Source organism: Triticum urartu, chromosome 2A (genome assembly GCF_056163025.1).
Source record: "Triticum urartu cultivar PI428250 chromosome 2A, HENAU_Tu73, whole genome shotgun sequence".
Taxonomy (NCBI): domain Eukaryota; kingdom Viridiplantae; phylum Streptophyta; class Magnoliopsida; order Poales; family Poaceae; genus Triticum; species Triticum urartu.
The window spans coordinates 667,142,234-667,166,720 of NC_141874.1; the positions used below are offsets into that span (position 1 = coordinate 667,142,234).

Here is a 24,487-nt window from a genome sequence, read left to right on the forward strand (position 1 = left end):
AATTAGGTGCGAAGGTTTTGATAACCTTATTAGACAGAAGATGGGAATCTGTAGACAAAGCAGCATTAGAATTTTTGGAAGGAGACATGAATGAAAATAGATTAATAACCTATATAGCTCCAGACCTAATGATGCCCATAAAAGAATTTATTGAAAAAATGAGTTTTGGTTTTCAAACTAAAGGTTATGAAGATTTTAAAGGAACAAATTTGCTAGTAAGCATAGAATTTATAGGAAGGCTCACTAATAGAAGTAGCTCCAAATATAGAGTAAATGTGAATGACATAATTGATAGTATGCAATCAAAAGGTATAAAGTTTATGAATCCTCTTAAAATTTGTTCTAAAGAAAGAGCTGGAGAAGAATGGAAGATAGGTGAATTAATCTTTTCTTTATTAATAATAATAAAGCACGGATTGAGTCCGTCAGGTTCACCGTTGCGGAGTTTTTACACAAAGGACCCTGTGATTTTTTATATTCAACCCGCAGTGCCCGTAATAAGTCAAGCACGAACCGGTACGTGCGAGAGGAAAAAAACCTACCCACCCGCCCGTGCCTCCCGATCCCACCTCCAACCCGCCACTACGTCCTGCCCCGCCCCGCCTCACCGCGCGCTGCCAGTCGCCGGCGCGTCTCCACCTATCTCTGGAACGAGGCGAGTGGACGAGCGTGTGGGGCGGCAGGCGGCTCTCCGGCTCGATCCGATCGAGTGAGCTCTGCACAGGGCGGCGGCGGACGGGCTGCACGCGCGGAAGGATGGCGGCGTCCGGATCTAGGCGAGCGGCAGCGGGACAAGGCGTCGACGTTTTCCGGGGCGGTGCAATGGTTGCTCCGTACAGGCGAGAGAAAAGAAAAAATATCCACACGACGACCTTGCCTTCCATCTCCACCTACAACGCGCCATCGCAGACGGCCTCCTCCGCCGTGCGCCTTCCTCACCCCTGCGGCTTTCCGCCACCGGTGACACTCGACGCCGATGCCGCACCTTCCCGCGACCCCTCTCTCGCCATGACCTAACTCCGTCGTCCTCCACTACCAGCCCGGCACCATGGACTCCGTGCGCATTGGGCCCTATAGACAGATCTTCCGCCCTGACAACTTTGTCTTCGCCCAGTCCGGCGCCGGAAACAAGTGGGCCAAGGGCCACTACACCGAGATGAGCTCCATCCTCAACGTCGTCCACAAGAAGGCCGAGAACTGCGACTGCCTCCAAGGTACTTTCCCCTTTCTTCAGGAGTCGCTCCAGTTACTCCGTTCCGAAGATTCCGACTAGCGATTCTGACTTTTGTTCATGTGCTTGTCGTCAGGCTTCCAGGTGTGCCACTCCATCGGCGGGGGCACCGGTTCGGGCATGGGCACGCAACTGAGTTCCAGGATCAGGGAGGAGTACCCGGACCGGATGATGCTCACCTTCTCTGTTTTCCCATCTCGCAAGGCTCTGACACAGTGGTCGAGCCCTACAATGCCACCCTCTCGGTTCACCAGCTGGTTGAGAACTCTGATGAGTGCATGGTGCTGGATAACGAGGCGCTCTATGGCATCTGCTTCTGCACCCTCAAGCTGACCACACCTAGCTATAAGGAGATCTGTGACATCAAGTTATATTACCTGCCTGTACTTTTTTTGACTGAATACCTTCCTGTACTTTTGTTAAATGATCATTATGCTGGCAACATGGTGAATTATAGCACTGGACAGTCCATTGTGGAAGAAGCCTGTTTGTCAATTGTCATATTGTGGTAGTTTTGTTCGGTGATACAAACTAACTGCCTGTAGTGTCGAAAATGCTATCAGCAACTTATCCTAACTGGTTGAAGTCATTAGTTAATTATATCACCTGACAGCCATCTAGGTAGTTACTTATTTCGTTTAAATGTTGAAGAAGTTCATTTTCTAAATATTTTGCAAGTTTTATTTTGGTCGTATGAACTGACTGCAGCCTGTAGTGTCCACAATGCAATTACCAACTTATCCCAACTGGGATGATGCCATGTTGGAAGCTGAATTCGTTTTATCTGCTGAGAATATGTTCATTCTAGAGATGATTTGAGTTCCAGCCGAGGTTCCAATCTCGCCTACTTCACCGGAACACCGTCCACTCGAACTCCAGCTGAGGTACCAATTATCAATCATTATTTTAGTGTTTCCACATGAATCTCTTGCATAGTCTCAATCATGACCACCTATGCAACGTCCTTCATCTTTTCTGTGTTATTTCAGCAGCTTTCATAATTAATTAGTCCCCTATAGTATTATATATGCATATATGCTCAGTTTTGTGAACAAAAGAGATAGAAGGATGTCTTCTTCTTCTGCTGCCGGAGCTTGATCCTCTATGGCCTTCTTGATCCTATCATCCTTGTTGATCTCCTCGGGTTCTTCTGTCTTCAGCTCTATCTTCATTATAGCCAAGCATTGTTGCCTTCATTGTTGGAGGAGGGTGACGACATGATGCCTGGCCTTGACAACTCTGGCAGAAAACAGCTCGAAACAAAAACAAAGGATATTTGCGTGATACGGTGGTCAAAACCTTCAGGAGATTATATAATGAATTTTTACTGACCAAAAGAAGTATCATGCAAGAAAACGGAGTCCGGAGATCACACCACGTGCCCACAAGGCAGGGGGCGCGCCCAGGGGAGTAGGGCACGCCCTCCACCCTCGTGGACGCCTCGTGTCCTTCCCGGACTACTTCTTATTTTCCTATTTTCTTAAATATCCCAAAACGGAGAATAATTACCATTAGAACTGTTTTGGAGTCAGTTTACTTACCGTACCACATACCTATTCCTTTTCGGAGTCTGAAACGTTCTGGAAAGTATCCCTTATATATTCCTCCGGGGTTACGGTATCAATAACATTAGTTTCAACATTTATTGGATTACCTGAGATATAATGTTTGATTCTTTGACCGTTCACCACCCTTGGGTTTGTGCCTTCGAAGTTGTTGATTTTTATGGCACCGGAACGATAGACCTCCTCGATAACATAATGACCTTCCAATTTAGAGAGAAGTTTTCCTACAAAAAATCTTAAACGAGAGTTGAATAGCAACACATAATCACCTACGTTAAACTCACGCTTTTGTATCCTTTTGTCATGCCATCTTTTAACCTTTTCTTTAAACAGTTTGGCATTCTCATAAGCCTGGGTTCTCCACTCATCAAGTGAGCTAATGTCAAATAGTCTCTTCTCACCGGCAAGTTTGAAATCATAATTGAGCTCTTTAATGGCCCAATATGCCTTATGTTCTAGTTCGAGAGGTAAGTGACATGCTTTTCCATAAACCATTTTATACGGAGACATACCCATAGGATTTTTATATGCAGTTCTATAGGCCCATAGTGCATCATCCAGTTTCTTGGACCAATTCTTTCTAGATCTATTAACAGTCTTTTGCAAAATTAATTTAATCTCTCTATTACTCAGTTCTACTTGACCACTAGACTGTGGGTGGTATGGGGATGCAATTCTATGATTGACATCATACTTAGCAAGCATTTTATGAAAAGCACCATGAATAAAATGTGAACCACCATCGGTCATTAAGTACCTAGGGACTCCAAACCTCGAAAAAATAACTTCTTTAAGCATCTTACTTGTCGGGGGTTGGGTGCGACATATGCCAATGGATGTCTTATCATGGTGGGAGCGAGTAGAACATCGCCGGTGCCTGGAAGCGGGATAAGGCGTAGACACGAACGCCGGCATGCTTTACCCAGGTTTGGGCTCTCCTTGGAGATAACACCCCTAGTCCTGCTCTGTGGGGTCCCCGCATGATCACTAAGGCACTAGTGAGTACAATGGTGCTCCTTGAGCTGTATGCTAGAGGTAGGAGGAGGCAAGGCTTGCTCTCTTCTCTCCCTAGGTGCTGGTCTAATTCTCACAGGTTGGAACCCTTTGCATGGGTGTCCTGGGGTGTTTATATAGGCCTACCCCCCTGGGGTGTTGGACCCGGCTTTCAGTCTCTCTGGTCGCCAGCTTCTCCGCCGGCTGCGGGGGCCCGCCGCCTGGCGGGCCCCGCCGACTGGTCTGGTACAGAGCGGACATGCCGCCTCCGCCGCTCGCAGGTCCTGCCGGCTGCTGATTACTGTAGCCGTGATGCTAATGACGCATGCTCGGTCAGGGGAGCGTGGCTACAGTCCCGCCGCCTGGTGGGAGATTACTGTAGCCACTCCGGGTCTTATCTGGTTAATGGTGCACGGGCCCCGAGGAGAGATCGGGCCGCCTGCTAGGAGCCGGCATCCCTTGGGTCCGACTGGTCAGGCCTCCACCGTGTTCCGGGCTCTCGCTGCCCGGTAGGGCCCGCCGTCTTCTGGCCGTATCGACAGGCGGTCGTGTGAGCAAGGCCTCGCCTGACAGGAGTGATGTCAGGGGCGGAGTGGCAACAGTGCCGCGTCGAGCGGAGATGTCCGCCTGTACGGAGCACTATGGCCACGCTTGGCCCTGGATATGGGGGTGATGGGCTACACTGTGGCCTTACCCGGTCTTGTCTTCTTTAATGGGGGCGCAGACTCTGAGGGAGCCATGGGCCGACTGCTAGGAGCCGGCCTCTCTATAGGCCGCCTGCCAGGAGTCGGCCTGTCTTGGAGCCGCCTTCTTGAGCATGGCCGTCTTCCGGCAGTCGGCCGTTCGGCCAGCCGCCCACCAGAAGGCGGCGCTTTATCTTGATGCCTTGAGGAGCGCAGCTGGCCCCGATGCTTTAAAAGGTTCTGGGACTCGGGTTAGGCTACCGGTGGCCCATTACTCCGACAGTAGTCCCCGAAGCGGGTGAGGAGCCGCGGCTGAAGAGCCGAGGAGCCTCAATAGTTTCCTCCTCCCGGTGCTTTGGAAAGAAGCTTCATCCGACTCCTGGCAAGCCTCCTAAGGGAGCCGGCCACGTCCAGTCGGATTCATCTGGAATTTCGAACATAACGGCGGGAACTAGGCAGCGTGTGTGCTAAGCTTCTGGGCCTGGCGCCCATCATGGGCGTGCCACATGGCGCCAGCCAGCCGGGTCAGCCTGCCAACCCATGCGCATGATGAGACGTGGCTGCAGGCTGGGCCCGCCACCACCGGGCCTCGGCACGCGAGCGGATCCGCTGCGGCCGAGGCGGGCGGTTGGGTTTCCCCGCGGAGTTACTGCGCGCAGTAACTCGCGCGGTAAAGGCGGGAGCATGGGGTCATGGGCATAGTTAATCCCACGATCCCATGCCCGCCCCCTCGGCTTCATAGCCCGTAGGCTATAAGTAGGGAGAGGAAAGGGAGCGGCGAAGCACGCGCGCCCCTCCACCCCAATTTCCCTCGCTCTTCTTCATCTCGTCGCAGCGCCCCCGAGCTCCATCGGAACGCCGCCGCCGCTAGTCGCCAAGCCATTTTGGCCCCGCCTCAATCCCAGTTCTTCCGCGGCGCTGTTATTCTTCGTCGAGCCCTCCATGGCACGCGAGCATGGAGGGGACTGGGACGGATCGAACGTCCATGAAGGCCACATTTCTTTCCTCCGCGACATGCGGCGTCTCCCCAGCGCGGGCTTCGTGAAGGCGCGCGTGCCGCAGGAGGGAGAGATCTCGCCGGCGTCGAGGGAGGGTGAGCAGGTTGTCTTCCGCTCGCACTTCATTCGCGGCTTCGGCCTGCCAGCGAGCGTCTTCCTCCGCTCGTTCCTCGAGTTCTATCACCTTAAACCCCATCACCTTACGCCCAACACGGTGATGCTCCTGGCCGCCTTCGTCACGTTGTGCGAAGGCTACCTCGGCATCCTCCCCACCATCGAGCTGTGGGGAACCTTCTTCTACGCCAAGCTGGGCACCTCCATCTGGGAGGTGGCTGCCCAGTGCGGTGCCTTCATCGCGGTTCGACGGCCGTCGCCGAAGAACGCCTTCCCCACCATCAAGCTGCTACAGTCGGTCAAGGTGTGGCAGCAATCTTACTTCTACGTGGAGAACATGGACCCGGCCGTCGACTTCCTTAACCTGCCGGCTTATGCAGCCGGCCCGCCAGGTGAGCCTCGGGCCAGTTGGGGCTACAAGCTGAAGCCGGTGTTGGCGGACAGCGCTGCCGCCATCCAACGACTACGGGAGCTGACCAACACCGAGGGCCTCAAGGCGACCGATTTGTTGGTTGCCTTCATCGCGCGCCGGGTTCTTCCGCTCCAAGGTCGGCCTCACCTGATCTGCCGGATGAGCGGGCATCGCGCCCCATGCCGGCTGAGCACCAAGGAGATGTCGGCTGCCGAGGTGGCCAACTTGGTGAACGAAATCTTCGGCTTCAAGCTGGAGGGGTCCTGGCAGTTCGGCAAGCTGCCGTACTCTCGCGTGGACCCGCCACCTGCCGTAAGTCCTTCGGCCTCTCCTTTCTTTAACGCTTCATCTTGATTTCGTCTGGTGGTCTTGAGCAGTCGGCCTCATGCTACTTGAAACAGATCTACATGTCGGACGCGATGGCCGCCATCGTAGGGGCGGGTGGTGATTACCAGCCGGACCGGGCGGTGAGCGATGTGGACGATCCCGACTTGGGAGTGGCCGCCTTGGAGGACACCGCGACGGGCGGTGTCTATGAAGCGGGCGGATCCGAGGAAGGCGGCATCGAGACCTGGCCTGATGACGATGAGGAGGAAGAAGAGCCGCGCCCCGCGCGAGGAGCCGGCAGGGCAGACGTGGGCCCCTTCGTCGAGCCGACTGCCCGAGGCGGCACTCGTAAGCGTAAGCAAGGCGCTGTCTTGTTTGGAAGCATGCCGAAGAAGGCCAAGAATCCGATCGCCGCGACCAGGCGGAGGGAGGCCGCCGTCAAGGCGGCCAAGTACCAGAAGCTCCCAAAGGCGCCTCCTATGCTGTCGGCGTAAGTATCTTTCCCTTGTGTTCTTCTTTCTTGTTGATTCTTTCTGAATTCCCTTTGCTTTATTTTCTTGGTTTAGGGCTCCGCTCTCTCTCGAGAAGTCGGCCGCCGGCTCCATCGTTGGGTCGGCGGAGACCTCCTCCATCACCCGGCGCATCGATCCGGCCGCCGACCTCCGGGAGGTGACGGAGCAGAACACGCGGGAGGTGCGCGAGGAGCATGAAGCTGCCCGTTATTTTTTGTATGACCTGCGTGTCATTGAGAAATGCCATGTAAATTACTTTACTTTATTGCTAAACGCGTTAGCCATAGTAGTAGAAGTAATAGTTGGCGAGCAACTTCATGGAGACACGATGATGGGGATCATGATGATGGAGATCATGGTGTCAAGCCGGTGACAAGATGATCATGGAGCCCCAAGATGGAGATCAAAGGAGCTATGTGATATTGGCCATATCATGTCACTATTATAATTTGATTGCATTTGATGTTTATCATGTTTTGCATCTTGTTTACTTAGAACGACGGTAGTAAATAAGATGATCCCTCATAATAATTTCCAGAAAGTGTTCCCCCTAACTGTGCACCATTGCGATAGTTTGTTCTTTCAATGCACCACGTGATGATCGGGTGTTTGATTCAAACGTTCACATACAACGGGTGTAAGACAGATTTACACATGCAAAAACTTAGGTTGACTTGACGAGCCTAGCATGTGTATAGACATGGCCTCGGAACACAGAAGACCGAAAGGTCGAGCATGAGTCGTATAGAAGATATGATCAACATGAAGATGTTCACCGACGTTGACTAGTCCGTCTCACGTGATGATCGGACACGGCCTAGTTGACTCGGATCATGTTATACTTAGATGACTAGAAGAGGGATGTCTATCTAAGTGGGAGTTCATTGAATAATTTGATTAGATGACCTTAATTATCATGAACTTAGTCTAAAATATTTACAATATGTCTTGTAGATCAAATGGCCAACGTAGTCCTCAACTTCAACGCGTTCCTAGAGAAAACCAAGCTGAAAGACGATGGCAGCAACTACACGGACTGGGTCCGGAACCTGAGGATCATCCTCATAGCTGCCAAGAAAGATTATGTCCTACAAGCACCGCTGGGTGACGCACCTGTTCTCCCTACAGAACAAGACGTTATGAACGCTTGGCAGGCACGTACCGATGACTACTCCCTCGTTCAGTGCGGCATGCTTTACATCTTAGAGCCGGGGCTCCAAAAGCGTTTTGAGAGACATGGAGCATATGAGATGTTCGAAGAGCTGAAAATGGTTTTTCAAGCTCATGCCCGGGTCGAGAGATATGAAGTCTCCGACAAATTCTTCAGCTGTAAGATGGAGGAAAACAGTTCTGTCAGTGAGCACATACTCACTATGTCTGGGTTGCATAACCGCTTGACTCAGCTGGGAGTTAATCTCCCGGATGACGCGGTCATTGACAGAATCCTTCAGTCGCTTCCACCGAGCTACAAGAGCTTTGTGATGAACTTCAATATGCAGGGGATGGAAAAGACCATTCCTGAAGTATTTGCTATGCTGAAATCAGCAGAGGTAGAAGTCAAGAAGGAACATCAAGTGTTGATGGTGAATAAAACCACTAAGTTCAAGAAGGGCAAGGGTAAAAAGAACTTCAAGAAGGACGGCAAAGGAGTTGCCGTGCCCGGCAAGCAAGCTACTGGGAAGAAGCCAAAGAATGGACCCAAGCCCGAGACTGAGTGCTTTTATTGCAAGGGAAGTGGTCACTCGAAGAGGAACTGCCCCAAATACTTAGCGGACAAGAAGGCCGGCAAAACAAAAGGTATATATGATATACATGTAATTGATGTGTACCTTACTAGTACCCGTAGTAGCTCCTGGGTATTTGATACCGGTGCAGTTGCTCACATTTGTAACTCAAAGTAGGGGCTGCGGAATAAGTGGAGACTGGGAAAGGACGAGGTGACGATGCGCGTCGGGAATGGTTCCAAGGTCAATGTGATCGCCATCGGCACGCTACCTCTACATTTACCTTCGGGATTAGTTTTAAACCTTAATAATTGTTATTTAGTGCCAGCTTTGAGCATGAACATTGTATCGGGATCTCGTTTAATTCGAGATGGCTACTCATTTAAATCCGAGAATAATGGTTGTTCTATTTATATGAGAGATATGTTTTATGGTCATGCTCCTATGGTGAATGGTTTATTCTTAATGAATCTCGAGCATAATGCTACACATATTCATAGTGTGAGTACCAAAAGATGTAAAGTTGATAATGATAGTCCCACATAGTTGTGGCACTGCCGCCTTGGTCACATAGGTGTCAAATGCATGAAGAAGCTCCATGCAGATGGACTTTTATAGTCTCTTGATTACGAATCATTTGACACGTGCGAACCATGCCTCATGGGTAAAATGACCAAGACTCCGTTCTCAGGAACAATGGAGCGAGCAACCAACTTATTGGAAATCATACATACTGATGTGTGCGGTCCAATGAGCGCTGAGGCTCGCGGTGGCTATCGTTATGTTCTCACCCTCACTGATGACTTGAGTAGATATGGGTATGTCTACTTAATGAAACACAAGTCTGAGACCTTTGAAAAGTTCAAGGAATTTCAGAGTGAGGTTGAGAATCAACGTGACAGGAAAATCAAGTTTCTACGATCAGATCGTGGAGGAGAATACTTGAGTCACGAATTTGGCACACACTTAAGAAAATGTGGAATAGTTTCGCAACTCACGCCGCCTGGAACACCTCAGCGTAATGGTGTGTCCAAACGTCGTAATCGCACTCTATTAGATATGGTACGATCTATGATGTCTCTTACCGATTTACCGCTATCTTTTTGGGCCTATGCTTTAGAGACTGCCGCATTCACTTTAAATAGGGCCCCGTCGAAATCCGTTGAGACGACACCATTTGAATTATGGTTTGGGAAGAAACCTAAGCTGTCGTTTCTGAAAGTTTGGGGATGCGATGCTTATGTCAAGAAACTTCAACCTGAAAAGCTCGAACCCAAGTCGGAAAAATGCGTCTTCATAGGATACCCTAAAGAAACTGTTGGGTATACCTTCTACCTTAGATCCGAAGGCAAGATCTTTGTTGCCAAGAATGGATTCTTTCTATAGAAAGAGTTTCTCTCGAAAGAAGTAAGTGGGAGGAAAGTAGAACTTGATGAAGTGTTACCTCTTGAACCGGAAAATGGCACAACTCAAGAAAATGTTCCTGAGGTGCCTGCACCAACTAGAGAGGAAGTTATTGATGATGATCAAGATACTTCTGATCAAGCTCCTACTGAAATTCGAAGGTCCACAAGGACACGTTCCGCACCAGAGTGGTACGGCAACCCTGTCTTGAAAATCATGTTGTTAGACAATGGTGAACCTTCAAACTATGAAGAAGCGATGGCGGGCCCGGATTCCGACAAATGGCTAGAAGCCATGAAATCCGAGATAGGATCCATGTATGAAAACGAAGTATGGACTTTGACTGACTTGCCCGTTGAACGGCGAGCCATAGAAAATAAATGGATCTTTAAGAAGAAGACAGACGCGGATGGTAATGTGACCATCTATAAAGCCAGGCTTGTCTCTAGGGGTTATCGACAAGTTCAAGGGGTTGACTACGATGAGACTTTCTCACCGGTAGTGAAGCTAAAGTCCGTCCGAATCATGTTAGCAATTGCTGCATTCTACGATTATGAAATATGGCAAATGGACGTCAAAACGGCATTCCTTAATGGTTTCCTTAAGGAAGAATTGTATATGATGCAACCGGAAGGTTTTGTCGATCCTAAGAATGCTAACAAGGTGTGCAAGCTCCAACGCTCGATTTATGGGCTGGTGCAAGCATCTCGGAGTTGGAACATTCACTTTGATGAGATGATCAAAGCGTTTGGGTTTATGCAGACTTATGGAGAAGCCTGCGTTTACAAGAAAGTGAGTGGGAGCTCTGTAGCATTTCTCATATTATATGTAGATGACATACTTTTGATGGGAAATGATATAGAACTCTTGGACAGCATCAAGGCCTACTTGAATAAGAGTTTTTCAATGAAGGACCTTGGTGAAGCTGCTTATATATTAGGCATCAAGATCTATAGAGATAGATCAAGACGCCTCATAGGTCTTTCACAAAGCACATACCTTGATAAGATATTGAAGAAGTTCAATATGGATCAGTCTAAGAAGGGGTTCTTGCCTGTGTTGCAAGGTATGAAATTGAGCTCAGCTCAATGTCTGACCACGGCAGAAGATATAGAAGAGATGAGTGTCATCCCCTATGCCTCAGCCATAGGTTCTATTATGTATGCCATGCTGTGTACCAGACCTGATGTAAACCTTGCCATAAGTTTGGTAGGAAGGTACCAAAGTAATCCCGGCAAGGAACACTGGACAGCGGTCAAGAATATCCTGAAGTACCTAAAAAGGACTAAGGAAATGTTTCTCGTCTATGGAGGTGACGAAGAGCTCGTCGTAAAGGGTTACGTCGACGCTAGCTTCGACACAGATCTGGATGACTCAAAGTCACAAACCGGATACGTGTATATTTTGAATGGTGGGGCAGTAAGCTGGTGAAGTTGCAGGTAGAGCGTCATGGCGGGATCTACATGTGAAGCGGAGTACATGGCAGCCTCGGAGGCAGCGCATGAAGCAATTTGGGTGAAGGAGTTCATCACCGACCTAGGAGTCATACCCAATGCGTCGGGGCCGATCAAGCTCTTCTGTGACAACACTGGAGCTATTGCTCTTGCCAAGGAGCCCAGGTTTCACAAGAAGACAAGGCACATCAAGCGTCGCTTCAACTCCATTCATGAAAATGTTCAAGATGGAGTAGATATTTGTAAAGTACATACGGACCTGAATGTAGCAGATCCGTTGACTAAACCTCTCCCTAGAGCAAAACATGATCAACACCAGAATTCCATGGGTGTTCGATTCATCACAATGTAACTAGATTATTGACTCTAGTGCAACTGGGAGACTGTTGGAAATATGCCCTAGAGGCAATAATAAAAGCATTATTATTATATTTCCTTGTTCATGATAATTGTCTTTATTCATGCTATAATTGTGTTATTCGGAAATCGTAATACATGTGTGAATAACAGACACCAGCATGTCCCTAGTAAGCCTCTAGTAGACTAGCTCGTTGATCAACAGATAGTCATGGTTTCCTGACTATGGACATTGGATGTCATTGATAACGAGATCACATAATTAGGAGAATGATGTGATGGACAAGACCCAATCCTAAACATAGCATAAGATCGTATAGTTCGTTTGCTAGAGTTTTCCAATGTCAAGTATCTTTTCCTTAGACCATGAGATCGTGTAACTCCCGGATACCGTAGGAGTGCTTTGGGTGTGCCAAACGTCACAACGTAACTGGGTGACTATAAAGGTATACTACGGGTATCTCCGAAAGTGTCTGTTGGGTTGACATGGATCAAGACTGGGATTTGTCACTCCGTATGACGGAGAGGTATCACTGGGCCCACTCGGTAATGCATCATCATAATGAGCTCAAAGTGACCAAGTGTCTGTTCATGGGATCATGCATTACGGTACGAGTAAAGTGACTTGCCGGTAACGAGATTGAACGAGGTATTGGGATACCGACGATCGAATCTCGGGCAAGTAACATATCGATTGACAAAGGGAATTGTATACGGGGTTGCTTGAAACCTCGACATCGTGGTTCATCCGATGAGATCATCGTGGAGTATGTGGGAGCCAACATGGGTATCCAGATCCCACTGTTGGTTATTGACTGGAGAGTCGTCTCGGTCATGTCTACATATCTCCCGAACCTGTAGGGTCTACACACTTAAGGTTCGGTGACGCTAGGTTTGTAGGGATATGTATATGCAGTAACCCGAATGTTGTTCGGAGTCCCGGATGAGATCTCGGACGTCACGAGGAGTTCCAGAATGGTCCGGAGGTAAAGAATTATATATAGGAAGTGCTATTTCGGCCATCGGGACAAGTTTCGGGGTTATCGGTATTGTATTGGGACCACCGGAAGGGTCCCGGGGGTCCACCGGGTGGGGCCACCTGCCCTGGAGGGCCACATGGGCTGTAGGGGGTGCGCCTTGGCCTACATGGGCCAAGGGCACCAGCCCCAAGAGGCCCATGCGCCTAGGGTTCACAAAAGGGAAGAGTCCCACTAGTGGAAGGCACCTCCTAGGTGCCTTGGGGGGTAGGGAAACCTCCCTTGGCCGCCGCCCCCTAGGAGATTGGATCTCCTAGGGCCGGCGCCCCCCCCTTGGCCCTCCTATATATAGTGGGGGAAGGAGGGCTTTTCATCCACGCCTTTGGTTGCCTCCTTCTCCCTCTCCAACACCTCCTCCTCCATAGCGCTTGGCGAAGCCCTGACGGAGTACTGCAGCTCCGTCACCACCACGCCGTCGCGCTGCTGCTGGTGCCATCTTCCTCAACCTCTTCTTCCCTCTTGCTGGATCAAGAAGAAGGAGACGTTACGCTGACCGTACGTGTGTTGAACGTGGAGGTGCCGTCCGTTCGGTGCTAGGATCTCCGGTGATTTGGATCACGTCATGTTCGACTACCTCATCCCCGTTCTTTGAACGCTTCCGCTCGCGATCTACAAAGGTTTGTAGATGCATCCGATCACTCGTTGTTAGATGAACTCATAGATGGATCTTGGTGAAACCGTAGGAAATTTTTTGTTTTTTGCTACGTTCCCCAACAGCATCTGCCTCACACTGTCCATATATTGGGCACGGGCCTCGCCGATGGTCATGGTGCAATGCACCGGCGAGGATGGCGCGGAGGAGGGGGTTGGCGCCGGATCGTCGACTACCATGTTCTCGATTGGGACGTCGTCGTCCTCCGGCTGCCTGCCGGCCAGCCGGTCAGTAGCAATGGCTGCCATCTCCTTGTGGTCCATCGTCCGCCAGTCCCGAAGTGCGCTGGAGCGCGAGGAAGCCATGGTGGGCAGTAGTGGTGTGGACAGGAGAAAGGGAACGGATGCGGATGACTGCAGCTATGGCCGGCGCAGCAGTTTATATAGCTGTTGGGCGGGCGGAGGGACGGACGTGTGGCGCCGGAGTAGCCGCCTCAGCAACCGCGTATCATTAATGTGGGCGGCAGATGGACGGACGAACGGCACTTGTGTCGTTTCAAGGCGGAGCAATCGCCTGCACCGGGAAGCGGGGCGGGCGGCGCTGACTGTTTCGGGCGGAAAGCACGCACGGGTGAGGAGATGACTTTACTTGGAGAGGATGACAATGGGGACCCACTAGGTCCATAGCCTCACGTACGCAAGTGCCTCCTTATTATATATATATATGTATAAAACTATACTCCCTCTGTCTAGGTGAATAAGTCGTATTAGAAGGTGCATCACGACCTAGGTGCAAGCAGATTGGTGGAAAAGAAGAATATTTCTCTCTTCTAAACACAACATTTAATCACAGTAGTTAAGAGGATGCCTTATTAGCTACCCATGCAGGACATCGTAATTCATAGCATGCAAAGCGCTTTTATTTCTTGCCTAATAACCGCATGGACGTGCTGCATGCATTGGTCCTTGTCCGAGCAAAAAAAAAGGGAGGAAAGGGGTTTCCACGGGAGACAACGAGGCAGAGGTGGAAGCGCTCGCTGGAGTAATTTATTTTGCTTCCCCCTGGTTTCCTGACATCACGGTCCCACACCATTATCAACCTATGTAGTAGTCAATAAACAAGAGAATTGCACAAGAAGCGGCCGACAGCTGGGACCAAGCAGCTCGAGCAGTATTTGTGTTTTTGAGGTGTGAGCACTGCAGAGTTTTTTTTATGTTTTGCCCAGATATTAATTTTTCTCCTTTGTACAACAACGAAAACATCACTACAGGTTTTAACTGGGCGGGCTGTGGCCCGTCTAGCACAGGCCAGATATCCAGCCCAGATATTAATTTTTTTCAAGCTGAAAATGGCTAGCCCAGCTATACTTTTTTTTAGGAATACTCAGGCAAGGTCAAGTTGTTATTCTCCGCCCCGTTGGGCTGCAAATCTTTCCTAGGAGGGATGCATTAGGCTTAACAAGAAAATGGGCTTTAAAAATAATAAATGGGATGTAATTATAAAAACTGGGCAGTAACTATAAAAAAATGCACCAAACACGTGATTACTTTATAAAATTTTATTTTTGGATATTGAAAATTTTAATTTCATTAATTATTGCGAGCGCAATGTTTCATTGGATTTTTACGTAATATAAATTTATTTAATCTGACTAGAAATTTCGAGATAAAAATATTTTGGATCCCATCAAAATGTGGGAAATTTTATTGAATTCTGTTTTGAACGGTTGGTCGAAATGGGCTGTACTTTTAACAAACTGTAAATGGGCTGTAGTAAATTCCATTAGAATTCAAAAATGGGCTACACATTCTTACAAATCTCAAATGGGTTATAAGTTCTCTGCCACACACTTTTGGCATTACTAAGTTGACGCGTCCCCTAAAAAAACAGAGTTGACGCGTATGCAAGGCTTTGTCAACTTATAGTCAACACACGGTTCTAGCAGCAGTGGCCGTTGGATGTCCATCCAACGGATGTCGTGCTTCTTCTTCAATCTCGGATATTCTAGCTTCACCCGCCCAAAAAATGATTCCTCCCCCTGACATCTGGGGCGCACCGTTTCGGAAGCTGACTTGTGGGCCTACTAAGTTGACGAACCAAGGGCTTTGTCAACTTAGTCAATATAAACGATTCTAGCTGCAGTGATCGTACGATGTGCATCCAACGGCCGTAGTGCTTCTTCAACCTCTGGTCTTCTTGCTCCAGCCGCCCAAAGTAGCGCCGGTCGTGCCGCATGCTCCTGCCTCCCGTGGCCGGCTGTGGTGCCGCGGAGGCCTCACCGCCCCCTACTATTCCCACCGCTGGCCAGGCCCAGCGGCGACGGCAGCCTCACACCGCAGCCGAACCAGTGAACCCTCGTACTCCTCTCTGCGCGGGCTTCCACTGCCGCGTCGTCCCCTTCCTAGGCCTCGCCGTCGTCCACCGCTGGTGCTCTCCACGCGGCGTGGTCAACGTGGTCAAGGAACGACTTCCATCGAAAGAGTACTGTACGTGGGGAGGCTGACAGCTGGGTCCACGGCCACAGCCCAGTTTTTTTGTGATTTGCCAAGCAAGTCGCTTTGTCAGGCCTGTTGGGCTGCAAATCTTTCAAGACGAGGAGAGCTTTCATTCGGCTGGCCGAGAAAATGGCCCATCAGTAATGAGAAATGGGCTATACATTTTTAAAACACATCAAACTAGCAATTAGTTTCAAATATCTTTTTTTTCATTTCAAGATTTTAAATTACATTAATTTTTATGCGTGGAGAATTTGTTGGATTTTATATTGATATACATTTATTTTTAAAATCAGTTTGAATGTGAGTCGAAATTTCGGGATTAGAAACAGTTCGGACCGCACCGAAATATGCAAAATTTCGTATAATTTTTTAACCGTGGCCACAAATTGGCTGTAATGCTAACAAAAAGAATATGGGATCCAAAAAAAACCTTAAGAATTAGCAAATGGGCTGCAAATTATTAGAAATAATGGCAGATGGGCTGTATGCTTTCCATAGATTTGGGGCTTTCCTAAAAAAAGGTTGACGCACAAGCAGTGAGTGTTGGATGTCCATCCAACGGCCGTCGTGCTTCTTCAATCTCTTCTCTTCCTACTCTAGCCGCTCAAACAAGCGCCGGCGAGACTGCCTGCTCCCGCCTCCCCGCGGCCGGCTGTGCTCCCGCGCAGGCCTCACCGCCCCACCGTACTCCCATCGCTGGCCTAGCAATCTCTCTACTCACCCACACCTACTGTTATTCTCCGGCGACAGCAGACGAACCAGTAAACCCTCATACAGTTGTACTCCCCACCGCGTGGGAAACAACTGCCGAGTCTTCCCTGCCTCCGTGTCGTTCCCTTCCTAGGCCTCGCTGTCGTCCACCGCCCTGGTGCCCTCGGCGCGGCGTGGTCAACGTGATCAAGGAACGACTTCCATCCGACATGGACTGTACGTGGAGAGGCTGACTGCTGGGTCCACGGCCGCAGCAAGGAAGTGCCTCCTTATTACGTGCAAAATAATTATTCCTCCACCTGACAAAGGGGACCCACCGGACGGGCCACTAGTATTTTGCAAAAAAAATCGTTTCCACCTGACTGCTGGGACCCACCGGACGGGCCACCGTATTTTGCGAAAAAAACGTTCCCCCCGCTGTCAGCTCGGACCCACCGGAAGTGCCTCCTTATTACCCACAAAAAAATGAATATTCCCCCGGCTAGCTGGGACCCACCTTGGTGGGAGGCTGACTTGTGGGCCTACTAAGTTGACGGGGACGAAGGGCTTTGTCAACTTAGTCAATATGAACGATTCTAGCTCCAGTGACCGTACGATGTCCATCCAACGGCCGTAGTGCTTCTTCAACCTCTGGTCTTCTTGCTCCAGCCGCCCAAAGCAGCGCCGGTCATGCCGCATGCTCCTGCCTCCCGTGGCCGGCTGTGCTGTCGCAGAGGCCTCACCGCCCCCTACTATTCCCACCGCTGGCCAGGCCTTGCGGCGACGGCAGCCTCACACTGCAGCTGAACCAGTGAACCCTCGTACTCCTCTCTGCGCGCGCTGGCTTCCACTATCGTGTCTTCCCTGGCTCCCCGTCGTCCCCTTCCTAGGCCTCGCTGTCGTCCACCGCCCTGGTGCTCTCGGCGCGGCGTGGTCAACATGGTCAGGGAACGGCTTCCATCGGACGTGGACTGTACGTGGAGAGTCTGACAGCTGGGTCCACGGCCGCAGCAAGGAAGTGCCTCCTTATTACGCAGAAAATAATGTTTCCTCCACCTGACAGCTGGGACCCACCGGACGGGCCACTGTATTTCGCGAAAAAACGTTTCCCCCTGACTGCTGGGACCCACCAGCTACATCTTCGCAGGCAAGGAAGTGCCTGACAGTCGGGACCCACCTGGTCGAAGCGTACCTAGTGTTGTCATTCTGGTCGCAAACGTGTACGTACATACTGGTCGATGTAGAGGCACGCACGTGTCGTAGTAGAGGCGCGCACGTGTCGTAGTAGAGGCGCGCATGTAGCATGTACACGTATGTACAACGGCCAGGGTGCAAGAAAGAAAATACGGCCACGTATGTGTACATACGGGCGGGGTCGGAACGGAGAAACAGTGTCGTTGTCGTGTTCATGGGGAGGCAACGGAATGCATCATGTTCATGGGGAGGCAACGAAATGCGTCATGTTCATCGGGAGGCAACGCGGCTGGGTCGGAACGGAATGCGTGGTCGTGTTCATCGGGAGGGCTTGGATGGAAGAGGCGATGGAAACGAGGCCTGGCGTACCACACAACGGAGGAAACGGACCTCCTACGGTCGAAACGGGGGTCCTGTTGATCGGGAGGGGTGTGGCGTACCGCAAAACGGAGGAAACGGACCTCCTACGGTCGAAACGGGGGTCCTGTTGATCGGGAGGGGTGTGGCGTACCGCAAAACGAAGGAAACGGACTTGTGTTGGAGCGCTACGGTCGAAACGGGGTTCCTGTTCATCGGGAGGGGTGTGGCGTACCGCAAAACGGGACTCCACGGGATACTGTTCATCTCCACCGTCGACCCCCTCCAGCCTCCACGAGCTACTGTTCATCCACCGTCGACCTCCTCCAGTCTCCACGGGCTCCTGTTCATCTAGCCTCCACCGCGCGCTACTCCACTGGCTACTGTTCAACCACCCCTCTACCATCTACTGTTCATCCAGCCCTCCACACCACGGGGTCCTGTTCAACCACCCCTCCACGGGCACCCCTCCACCGTCTACTGTTCATCCTGCCCTCCACGCCACGAGGTCCTATTCATCCACCCCTCCACGGGCACCCCTCCACCGTCTACTGTTCATCCAGTCCTCCACCACACCACTGGGTCCTGTTCATCCACCCCCACCGGGAACTGTTCATCCACCCCCCCCCCCCCGCAACGCTCACTGTTCATCCAGAGGCAGCATCGATCGGCTTCAATTAGCAGCAGTAGCCATGGAATCGCTCGATCGGGTTTAGTTAACAGCCATCGACCGATCGCTCGGGTTCAGTAACGCGTAGCCTGCAGTGCAATTGCTCGGGTTCAGTTAGAGCCCAACGCCTCGCTCGGGTTCAACTAGAGCCAACGCCTCGCACACACGCGCGTACGTGTACGAGAGAAACGCACATCGCTCGGCCCTCGACCTCCCACTGTAACCGGGAACTCCCCGAAATTTTCCTCCCCCTCGCTTCTACGACGGTTTTTTCCATCATGGACGGCCCAAAGAATGTCATGCAGCTGCGTCTCCGGCCCGCCCAGGACGAAAAGCCCATTTTCTGTCCTGATTTTTTGTCATAGAAGTAGGAGCCGACCACATCTATGATGATACCGGGTTTTGTCACAATTATCATCATAGAAGTGTCATGTATGACAGAATTTTTTTTCGTTCGGCCCAAAATGTCATGGATGTGTCTTTTTTTGTAGTGGCATTGACGCCAGCATTGCAGGATGTCGAGTCCGTATGCGGCTTCAATGCCGCGGGATTTATGGCCTCGGAGGGGATGATCTGCTTCATTACTGAGGCCGTTGCAGCAACATGATCCATCTCCTGGGTGTGCTCCGATGACAGATTTAAGTCATGTTCATTGGAGAAAGGGGGAGCGATCGCTGTGGATTCAAATCCCTCGAAGATCAAGGCAGGGGCGTAACTATCGATCTGCTCCAGATGGCCAAGCGAGTTGGCCCGCAGTGCAAAGCCGCCGAATACGAAGATCTATCCGGGGAGGAAGGTTTCTCCCTGGACCACATCATTACTGATGATTGAAGGAGCCATCAAACCTTTCGTCGATGGCACAGTGGAACTCTCAATGAAAGCGCCAATGTCGGTGTCAAATCCGGCGGATCTCGGGTAGGGGGTCCCGAACTGTGCATAGGATCGATGGTAACAGGAGACGGGGGACACAATGTTTACCAAGGTTCGGGCCCTCTCTATGGAGGTAATACCCTACTTCCTGCTTGATTGATCTTGATGAATATGAGTGTTTACAAGAGTTGTTATCGATCTGCTCCAGATGGCCAAGCGAGTTGGCCCGCAGTGCGAAGCCGCCGAATACAAAGATCTGTCCGGGGAGGAAGGTTTCTCCCTGGACCACGTCGTTACTGACGATTGAAGGAGCCATCAAACCTTTCGTCGACGGCAAAGTGGAACTCTCAATGAAAGCGCCAATGTCGGTGTCAAAACCGGCGGATCTCGGGTAGGGGGTCCCGAACTGTGCGTCTAGGATCGATGGTAACAGGAGACGGGGGACACAATGTTTACCCAGGTTCGGGCCCTCTCTATGGAGGTAATACCCTACTTCCTGCTTGATTGATCTTGATGAATATGAGTGTTTACAAGAGTTGATCTACCACGAGATCGTAATGGCTAAACCCTAGAAGTCTAGCCTATGAGTATATGGTAATGAATCTGTCCTATCTGGACTATGCTCTCCGGTTTATATCGACACCAGAGAGATCTAGGGTTACATGAGGTCGGTTACATAAGAGGGAATCTTCGTAGTCGGTCGCCCAACTTGCCTTCCATGCCAAGGATAGTCCAATCTGGACAGAGGTATAGTCTTCGGTCTTCGTGTCTTCACAGCCCATCAATCCGACCCGTGGATAACAGGCCGGATGCCCGAGGACCCCTTAGTCCAAGGCTCCCTCGCCTGTTATTTCTGTTAAAATAGGAGATCATTGTTATCATGGCTTATGTGATATGGGCGCTAGTGCAAGTACAATACCTCATTCCTTATACAAAGAAATTGTGCATGATATTGCACCTGCTGAGATAGAAGAAATTGATGTGACAATTAAGCTTGCCAATAGAGATACTGTCTCACCGGTTGGGATTGTTAGAGATGTTGAAGTCTTGTGTGGGAAAGTTAAATACCCTACAGATTTTCTTGTTCTTGGTTCCCCACAAGATGCTTTTTGTCCCATTATATTTGGTAGACTGTTATGTCTCCAACGTATCTATAATTTTTGATTGTTCCATGCTATTATATTATCTGTTTAGGATGCTTAATGGGCTTTATTATACACTTTTATTATATTTTTGGGACTAACCTACTAACCGGAGGCCCAATCCAAATTGATGTTTTTTTGCCTATTTCAGTGTTTCGCAGAATAGGAATATCAAACGGAGTCCAAACGGAATGAAACCTTCGGGAGAGTTATTTTTGGAACAAACGTGATCCAGAGGACTTGGAGTGGACATTAAGAAAGAAGCGAGGAGGCCACGAGGCAGGGAGGCGCGTCTGCCCCCCTGGGCGCGCCCCAACCCTCGTGGGCCCCTCGCAGCTCCACCGACCTACTTATTCCTCCTATATATATCCATATACCCCGAAACCATCCAGGAGCACCAAGAAACCCTATTTCCACCGCCGCAACCTTCTGTACCCGTGAGATCCCGTCTTGGGGCCTTTTCCAGCATTCCGCCGGAGGGGGCATTGATCATGGAGGGCTTCTACATCAACACCATAGCCTCTCCGATGATGTGTGAGTAGTTTACCTCAGACCTTCGGGTCCATAGTTATTAGCTAGATGGCTTCTTCTCTCTCTTTGGATCTCAATATAAAGTTCTCCTCGATCTTCTTGGAGATCTATTTGATGTAATTCTTTTTGCGGTGTGTCTGTCGAGATCCGATGAATTGTGGGTTTATGATCTAGATTATCTATGAACAATATTTGAATCTCCTCTGAATTCTTTTATGTATGATTGGTTATCTTTGCAAGTCTCTTCGAATTATCAGTTTGGTTTGGCCAACTAGATTGATCTTTCTTGCAATGGGAGAAGTGCTTAGCTTTGGGTTCAATCTTGCGGTGTTCGATCCCAGTGACAGAAAGGGAACCGATATGTATTGTATTGTTGCCATCAAGGATAAAAAGATGGGGTTTATATCATATTGCTTGAGTTTATCCCTCTACATCATGTCGTCTTGGCTAATGCGTTACTCTGTTCTTATGAACTTAATACTCTAGATGCATGCTGGATAGCGGTCGATGTGTGGAGTAATAGTAGTAGATGTAGAATCGTTTCGGTCTACTTGTCGCGGACGTGATGCCTATATACATGATCATGCCTAGATATTCTCATAATTATGCACTTTTCTATCAATTGCTCGATAGTAATTTGTTCACCCACCGTAATACTTATGCTATCTTGAGAGAAGCCACTAGTGAAACCTATGGCCCCCGGGTCTATTTTCCATCATATTAATCTTTCATCAACTTGCCAATTTCCGTCACCATTTATTTTGCAATCTTTACTTTCCAATCTATAAAACAAAAATACCAAAAATATTTATCTTATTATCTCTATCATATCTCACTTTTGCAAGTGGTCGTGAAGGGATTGACAACCCCTTTATCGCATTGGTTGCAAGGTTCTTATTTGTTTGTGTAGGTACGAGGGACTTGCGTGTGGCCTCCTACTGGATTGATACCTTGGTTCACAAAAACTGAGGGAAATACTTACGCTACTTTGCTACATCACCCTTTCCTCTTCAAGGGAAAACCAACACTGTGCTCAAGAGGTAGCATAGACCCTTCTTGAATACTGTTAATGCTAGGATAGATTGCAAAAAGGATGTTGTTACTATTGGTTTGGGAGATATGTCTCATGAGTTTAATTTTGCTAAATTTCATAGACAACCGCATGATAAAGAATTGCCTAGTAAAGATGAAATTATTAGTCTTGCTTCTATTGCCGTGCCTCCTAATGATCCTTTAGAACAATATTTGCTAGACCATGAAAATGACATGTTTATGAATGAAAGAAGGGAAATAGATGAAGTATTATTTAAACAGGGACCTATTTTGAAACACAACTTGCCTGTTGAAATTCTAGGGGATCCTCCTCCACCCAAGGGTGATCCTGTGTTTGAGCTTAAACCATTACCTGATACTCTTAAATATGCTTATCTTGATGAGAAAAAGATATATCCTGTTATTATTAGTGCTAACCTTTCAGAGCATGAAGAAAAGAAATTATTGAAAACTTTGAAGAAGCACCGTGCTGCTATTGGATATACTCTTGATGATCTTAAGGGCATTAGTCCCACTCTATGCCAACACAAAATAAAATTAGAGAAAGACGCTAAACCGGTTATTGATCACCAATGATGGTTAAATCCTAAGTTGAAAGAAGTGGTAAGGAAAGAAATACTAAAGCTTCTAGAGGCAGGTATAATTTATCCTATTGCTGATAGTCAGCGGGTAAGTCTTGTCCATTCTATCCCTAAGAAGGGAGGTATTACTGTTGTTCCTAGTGATAAAGGTGAATTGATCCCACAAAGAATTGCTACAGGTTATAGGATGGTAATTGATTTCCGCAAATTAAATAAAGCTACTTTACCCTTTACCTTTTATTGATCAAATGCTAGAAAGATTATCCAAACATACACATTTTTGCTTTCTAGACGGTTATTCTGGTTTCTCTCAAATACCTGTGTCAAAAGAGGATCAAGAAAAGACCACTTTTACTTGCCCTTTCGGTACTTTTGCTTATAGACGTATGCCTTTTGGTTTATGTAATGCACCTGCTACCTTTCAAAGATGCATGATGGCTACATTCTCCGACTTTTGTGAAAAGATTGTTGAGGTTTTCATGGATGATTTCTCCGTTTATGGATCTTCTTTTGATGATTGCTTAAGCAACCTTGATCGAGTTTTGTAGAGATGTGAAGAAACTAATCATGTCTTGAATTGGGAGAGGTGTCACTTTATGGTTAATGAAGGTATTGTCTTGGGGCATAAATTTTTTGAAAGAAGTATTGAAGTTGACAAAGCTAAAGTTGATGCTATTGAAAAGATGTCGTGTCCTAAGGACATTAAAGGTATAAGAAGTTTCCTTGGTCATGCCGGTTTTTATAGTAGGTTCATTAAGGACTTCGCAAAAATTTCTAGGCCTCTGACTAATCTCTTACAAAAAGATGTTCCTTTTGTCTTTGATGATGATTGTGTAGAAGCATTTGAAATACTTAAGAAAGCCTTGATTTCTGCACCTATTGTTCAGCCTCCTGATTGGAATCTACCCTTTGAAATTATGTGTGATGCTAGTGATTATGATGTAGGTGCTGTTCTAGGACAAAGTGTCAATAAGAAATTAAATGTTATCCAATATGCTAGTAAAACTCTAGACAGTGCCCAAAGAAATTATGCTCTACTGAAAAAGAATTTTTAGCAGTTGTATTTTCTTGGGATAAGTTCAGACCTTACATTGTTGACTCTAAAGTAACTGTTCACACTGATCATGCTGCTATTAAATATCTTATGGAAAAGAAAGATGCTAAACCTAGACTTATTAGATGGGTTCTCTTGCTACAAGAATTTGATTTGCATATTATTGATAGAAAGGGAGCTGAGAACACTGCTGCAGACAACTTGTCTAGGCTAGATAATGTTCTTGATGACCCACTACCTATTGATGATAGCTTTCCTGATGAACAATTAGCTATCATAAATGCTTCTCGTACTGCTCCATGGTATGCTGATTATGCTAATTACATTGTTGCTAAATTTATACCACCTAGTTTCACATACCATCAAAAGAAAAAGTTTATCTATGATTTAAGACATTACTTCTGGGATGACCCAAACCTTTATAAAGAAGGAGTGGATGGTGTT

General features: G+C 48.6%; 1 pseudogene across 1 annotated transcript; it reads left to right on the plus strand.

Annotated features, from left to right (window-relative positions):
• The first annotated feature begins 598 nt into the window (after nucleotides 1–598).
• LOC147986544 (tubulin beta-1 chain-like) lies at nucleotides 599–1,743 on the plus strand (annotated as a pseudogene). Its single transcript, XR_015615433.1, has 2 exons — nucleotides 599–1,214; nucleotides 1,308–1,743. The product of XR_015615433.1 is annotated as a tubulin beta-1 chain-like (transcript).
• The last annotated feature ends 22,744 nt before the right edge of the window (nucleotides 1,744–24,487 follow it).